Source organism: Platichthys flesus, chromosome 14 (assembly GCF_949316205.1).
Source record: "Platichthys flesus chromosome 14, fPlaFle2.1, whole genome shotgun sequence".
NCBI classification, from domain to species: Eukaryota; Metazoa; Chordata; class Actinopteri; order Pleuronectiformes; family Pleuronectidae; genus Platichthys; species Platichthys flesus.
The window spans coordinates 11,803,053-11,809,052 of NC_084958.1; the positions used below are offsets into that span (position 1 = coordinate 11,803,053).

Genomic DNA, 6,000 nt, shown 5'->3' on the forward strand with positions numbered 1-6,000 from the left:
AAACGCGATGCTGCATTGCTCCTCCGGGTCAGCCAGCAGTGTAGCTCTGTTCCGGGCATCGTCTGGACCTTTTGCGCACACGAACTGCTCTTTGTGTCTGCTGCAAGTTTCATGTTTTATTCCAGCATTACGTGCACATCTTTGTTGCACATCGCTGCATATTGTGGTTCTGCTTTTCACGTGTTGCGTGGGGTCTCACTGTTTTTGGTCCGATGCAGCTTTGGAGGGATGCCTCAGCATAAAAAGAGGAAAAATTACTTGCACATTATCACACTGCATTGCAAGGAGGAGCACAAAGCCTGAGAGTGGATCTGGATTTAGATCACGACCTGGATCATAAGTGAGGTGTAAATGACTCTGATCGCTCTCAAATCCTTTTTTATTGCTCCCTTGTGAATTTATAGCATGTCATGAAATGTTTGCTCAACATGTCCAGTTAACCAGAGTAAAGGTCAGATGTGAGGTTGTGGAAGTCATAAATACAATTGATTATGTCATCACTCACTCACATAGTGACAGGGATGGCATGATATATGCACAGAGGTAAACAAAGGTCCAAAAGAACAAGAAATATGTATTGACTGAATTTAGAAAACTACAGGTTACTCAAATGTTCTAAAATATATGGGCCTACCTTTTGTCCAAATCTTTACAGTAACTTGTCTCCTAAATTGCCTGACACCATGGAGCACCATGGCTCAAGTGAAATGTTCACTTACTGCCATCCCAGCTCTTACTCAGGTGATTTAGTAGTTATGTGTAATTTATTGTTTACAACTTCATCCCTCACACTAAAAGCTATCGAGTTCCCCACAAGGACTATAACAGCTCCCAACTGCTGCTGTTTATGTTTGGGTTTCTGTGTGAGTCGAGAGGCGAGAAGAAATGGCTGATGGAGACACATCCAAAAAAATAAGAAAAATAAAAAATTTAGGGAGGCAAGGAAGAGTCAAAACACAGACAAACACAAAGGCATGAAGGATAAAAGGATGACACAGGGTAATGTGATATATGCTGAAGGAGGATAAGCAGAGGATGTAAACGACAGAAAGAGAAATGATGGAGCAGAAAGTGCAGAGTGAGTGAGTGTGGAGGGAGAGGGGCTGCAGACAGCAGTCTGAGCGGGTGTGAATGGTCTCCCTGTTATCCCTGCTGCCCACACAGACAGCCACACAGCAGCCGTGCGAGCAGGTGCTAACCCCGCCACGCAGCAACCGCAGGGAACAACAGGTGCAGCCACTGTTTCCCTCAGCCTCCCTCTTGGAAGGCAGTCTAACGCCCGCCCACCCCAAACATACAGCTACACCAAAAACCCTCTCAACACCAAAACACCCACAGCTCATACTGAAGGGAACCGAATGGGTACTTCAATCTACATTCAGAGAGGATAAAAAATAGCATGCAAAGCCCATGCTTGAGTGATTCAATTATAAAATGAATTATGCTGCTAACAAAGTTGGAAGCAGTTGAAGCAATAAAAAAGAGCAGGCTGCAGGTAAAAGCAATCTGAGAGAGGGCCTCAGGGTGAGACAACTGCCCACAGGGACACTTAATGAGCTCTATTGATCTTATAGGACTGTATTCAATCACACATGCTAAGCCACAAACAGAGCATCTCAAGCACGAAAAGGAACAAAAATTGGACCAGATTGCAGCATAATACAGCCGACCGACAAAGAGAGTAAATCAACAGCAGATTATTGTGTTGGGGTTGCTAAGGAGCACGTTTCTAGCAATGTGTAAGAACGACAGTTATAGATGCTGCGTGCGTGTCTTTGTGTGTGTTTACCAGAGTGGGATGAAACAGACAGAAGATGTTGGAAGGAGAGAGATGTTACCCAACAGCTAACTCGTTCCTTTCGCTCAAAAGAATAGTCAAGCAATCGTGACAAATTGCCTCGCTTTACCTCTGTTACACAGAGACCGGCAATATGACTCAAACGGTTCCGGTTCCGAGCTGACACTAAATCTGCCGTTTTCTTCCTTTTTCCTTTTTCCTTTTTCCATCAGATAATGGGGATGACTTGTTTATTTTCAACCAATCTGATCTGATCAACACCCAGGATACTGTTTTGCCGATACCAAAAGGAGTATCTATTGATTTTAGAGGCTAGTAATTTAGAACGGATACTCCTTTAAGTCGGAAGGTGACAGTTGAGATGGTTCGGGCATCTAGTCCGGATGCCTCCTGGGCGCCTCCAATTGGAGATTTACCGGATATGCCCAACGAGAAGGAGACCCTGGAGTAGACCCTGAACTTGCTGGGCTGGGAATGCCTCAGGACCCACCAGGAAGCACTGGAAAGTGTAGCAAGGGAGAGGGATGTCTGGGATAGCCCACTTGGCCAACTATACCTCTGCGATTCGAGCCCAGATAAGCAGGAGACAATAGATGGAAAACATTTCTTTAATCCATACTCACTTTAAATATCCATAATTTTCTAAGTCTAAGAAACTAAACCAAACATCGCTCTGCTTATACAGTAGGCTACACCCTATACTCTCTTGTAGTTTTTAGATTAACTTTAATTCACTTCCAAAAACCACCCCTGTATGCCCAGGAAGTTGAGGAACTAGACAGGATTCTTTCGTAATCTCATCATAAAAATAAACCTAAAGACTATAGAGTCAAAAGATTCAACGGAATGCTTCTTTTCCACAAAAGCAGCCATTTACAGTGTCCTCAAGGTTCCAGTTTCACACAGAGTGCCGGCGTTTATCTGTTGGTGAAGTCTGAGTCTTTAAATCAAAATCAACACTTGAAAGGGGGTGTTGGAGTCCAGAGACCCGAGGGCAAAAAGATCAGAAGAACCTAGCAGGGTAGGCATCTGCTGGATGACCTTCTCTAGTGGGGTCCTCATGAGCGTGGACCTTGGGGAGTCCTTCTGCAGGATAAAGGGGGCCAGAGGGTCAGGAGTCACGCAGGCGTACTTTCTTTACTTGTCAGAAAGAAGCTCTTATCCCAAGACAGGCATTTAAAATAAACGTCCTCATGCAAGCCATTCCTTGGGTTGATGTGAGAAGCTTTCGGGAGCTTGACTGGGCCTTTGGGGACAAACCCTTCCAGATGTTTGACAAAAAAAATGAACCAGCGTGATCAGTACCACCCAAACTGAGGAGCCTCACCTATTGCAGACCATGCTGTAAATTGTTCATGGGGCCATAAACTGTATAAATGCTGGTTAGAAGGCGAAGGTGGTTGCACCATGTTGATTCGGTTGCTGTCTCAGCCACAAATAGCATGTACTAATGCCACGTAGTTTGTTTTAACGTGTAAACATCCCCATTATTCTTCAAAAGTAGCCATGGATCTTTGGTTTTATGACTCTCTGGCTTCACTGGTTTCTCCCCTGAGGTGCAGGCTCTTTTTTTCGCATCCCTGTGAAAATTGTGTGGTCTCTGCACATGCTAAAACATGCTGACACACGTGTTCAATTTGCAGCGTATCGTTCTGTCAACTGCAACACCTCCAATAATTCTGCATCCAGAAATCAAGTAGATAATTGAACACAGGAAATGTGAAGTGTGTGAATGTTTATGATGCAGGTATGCACCGTTTTTTTTGTGTGTGTGTGTCGTAGTGCAATAGGTTTTACATCCTCAGTACTACGTAGTTTGAAAATGGCGTTTTCAAACTAGATTGCTGTCAGTCTTAATCCCTATCCATACCAACACTCTTGAAAAGCGTATATCACATACGTTGTGCCACTGTGCATCGGAAACCTTTGTTTGCTGGTGGCAGATTGCTCAATAATATGCAGAATTTAATTACACAACTGTTGGCAAAGACAACATGGTCAGCATTGCTTGTATGTATTGACTATCCCTGCTGGGTTCTACACAGGATCTCTGGTTGTTTTCCTTCCGAAATAGCAAATCAGTGAAGTTTACTGACCAAAATCCCTAATAGGCAAGCGATTGTGATTGTGATGGGATGTCACTGCTTCCAAAAATGTAATTGTCTTCTTGTCCAGACTAAAATGCAGTCCCGAAGTTTTCAAACTTAAACTATGCCAGTATCTTTCAAATCTTCTCCGTTTTATTGGCTCTAAAACTCTGGAGTAGTATGAATGTAGCCGTGGGAGGAACTGTATGAGCTAGCTGGTCTCTCAAATTGACTCATCTCTCTGCATTCTGCTGGTCCTACCATTTAACTGCCCTGGCATTTCAGCTGTGAGTGACACCACAGCAGTTTCAACTTAGAAAGACAGAGGTAATACAATCTCTTACTGTCTGCGACCTCATTTACATAACAAAATTGCAAAAGTTGGAAAATTACCATCTACGTCATGCTTTCACCGAGGCCCTCACACATCTGTGGATGGAGAGACAAAATAAGCAAATAAGCAAGTAACCTTTTCTCAAATGCCAACACTGAGGCACTTGAATTTTTTATTCCATGCACAATATGAATGGAGGCATAGACTGGATATCCCTCCAGAGTTCACCTCCAAGTATTCTCCCGCTTTTGTTGTCCAACGATTTCAGCAGGCACCTTACCCAAAGGCTCGCTTTAGTTATGGCCGCTTAGCCAGGGGGATTTGGAAGAGTTTTTTATTGGGAGATAAAGGCACATCTGAGTCCTTTGTCTCCCAGCTACTCAAGATGGTTTTGTAGCCTCATGAAGCTTTGCTGTGGCTAATCTCTCTCTCCCCTTCATCTCCCACACCCATCTCCTTCTTTGCGACTAACAACTTTTCTCTTTTAATTATGGCTTTTCATCTGGGGCCCAGTCACAACAGAGAGGAGAGGAGCAAAGCATGACAGAAACAAAATTATACCTGCGAGGTGGAGAGAGGGCTCTCGGGGGGGAGGTGTCGTCTCCACTTATGGATGTTTACGCAATAGGTGTGTAGGTCTGTGCGTGCATTCGGTGTGCGCTTTTGTGCACATGTCAATCCACAAGCAGGCTCTTTGGCATTTTGATGTCTGTTGAGCGCGGACCACCTATTGTGAGCTGTGATCCTCTTAGCGGGTTTCTGCCAAAAGAGCTATATTTACCTTCACTGGTGATCAAAGCGCGCGGAACCACACAACGATGAACACTTGGGCTACCTTTCAGCTCATGCCTCCTTTTACATCAGCACAAAAGAAGGTGCTAACAGGCTATGAGGTATTTGGTAATGGCTGCCACATCGAGGCATTAGCACAGCCTACTTAGCATACTCTTTATTGAAGTGGAGAAATGAAAGGCGAGGAAAAGCTGGGCTGAGACACAAGAAGCAAAGACACCCAAAATATAACAAAAGAAAAAAAATATATATTCTACCTTGAACATGAACGCAATAAGATGCTTTTCTTTGTGCTGCATATTAGAAAATCAGAAAGGTTGCCTTAAGAGGCGGTTAAGAAGAATGAAAGACGCTCCCTGGAGACTGATGTCATGATTTACATTGTGCTGTGTGAGCACCATTAACACGGTGACAACAGAATCGTAACAACATGATAACAGATCAGATTCATATTTGAAAATACATGAACCCTCCTAGACCACAGTTGGACAGCGTCCTCATTGCTGTCGCATGTACCGCGGTGTGCATGTGTTCGACTCTGTGCTCATAGTGTGTGTCCGAGTGTGTGCCCTGCATACTCATGTGCTGGCTCGGAGCTGTGCAGTGAATGTATATGTGCTTACTGCAGTCAAACTCTGGTTAGTAACGTTTGCCCTTGCTGCAGATTTGTACAGCACCAATAAATGCGTGCGTGTGTGTGTGTGTGTGTGTATGTGTGTGTGTGTGTGTGTGTGTGTGTGGTCTAGGTATCGCTCATGTTGTTGAGACCTACAGCTGTTAACAGACACATTATCGGGGACTTGCCTCCAAAAAGCAACGTAAATTTTAAGGTGGAGAATTTGTAATCGTTTTAAGGTTATAGTGCGGTTAGGATTAGGTTCAGATTAGGTTATGGGTCAGGATTAGACAAGTAGCAGTTATGGTTAAGTTAATGTAATATCATCTGAAGTGATGGAGACACAACTGTGTATGTTTGCGTACGTGTGTCT

General features: G+C 44.0%; 1 protein-coding gene across 1 annotated transcript in view; it reads left to right on the plus strand.

Moving 5' to 3' along the window:
• Nucleotides 1-6,000, plus strand: part of LOC133968889 (semaphorin-6B-like) — a 28,286-nt gene that overhangs the window by 713 nt on the left and 21,573 nt on the right. The gene's annotated exons all lie outside the window — the stretch shown is intronic.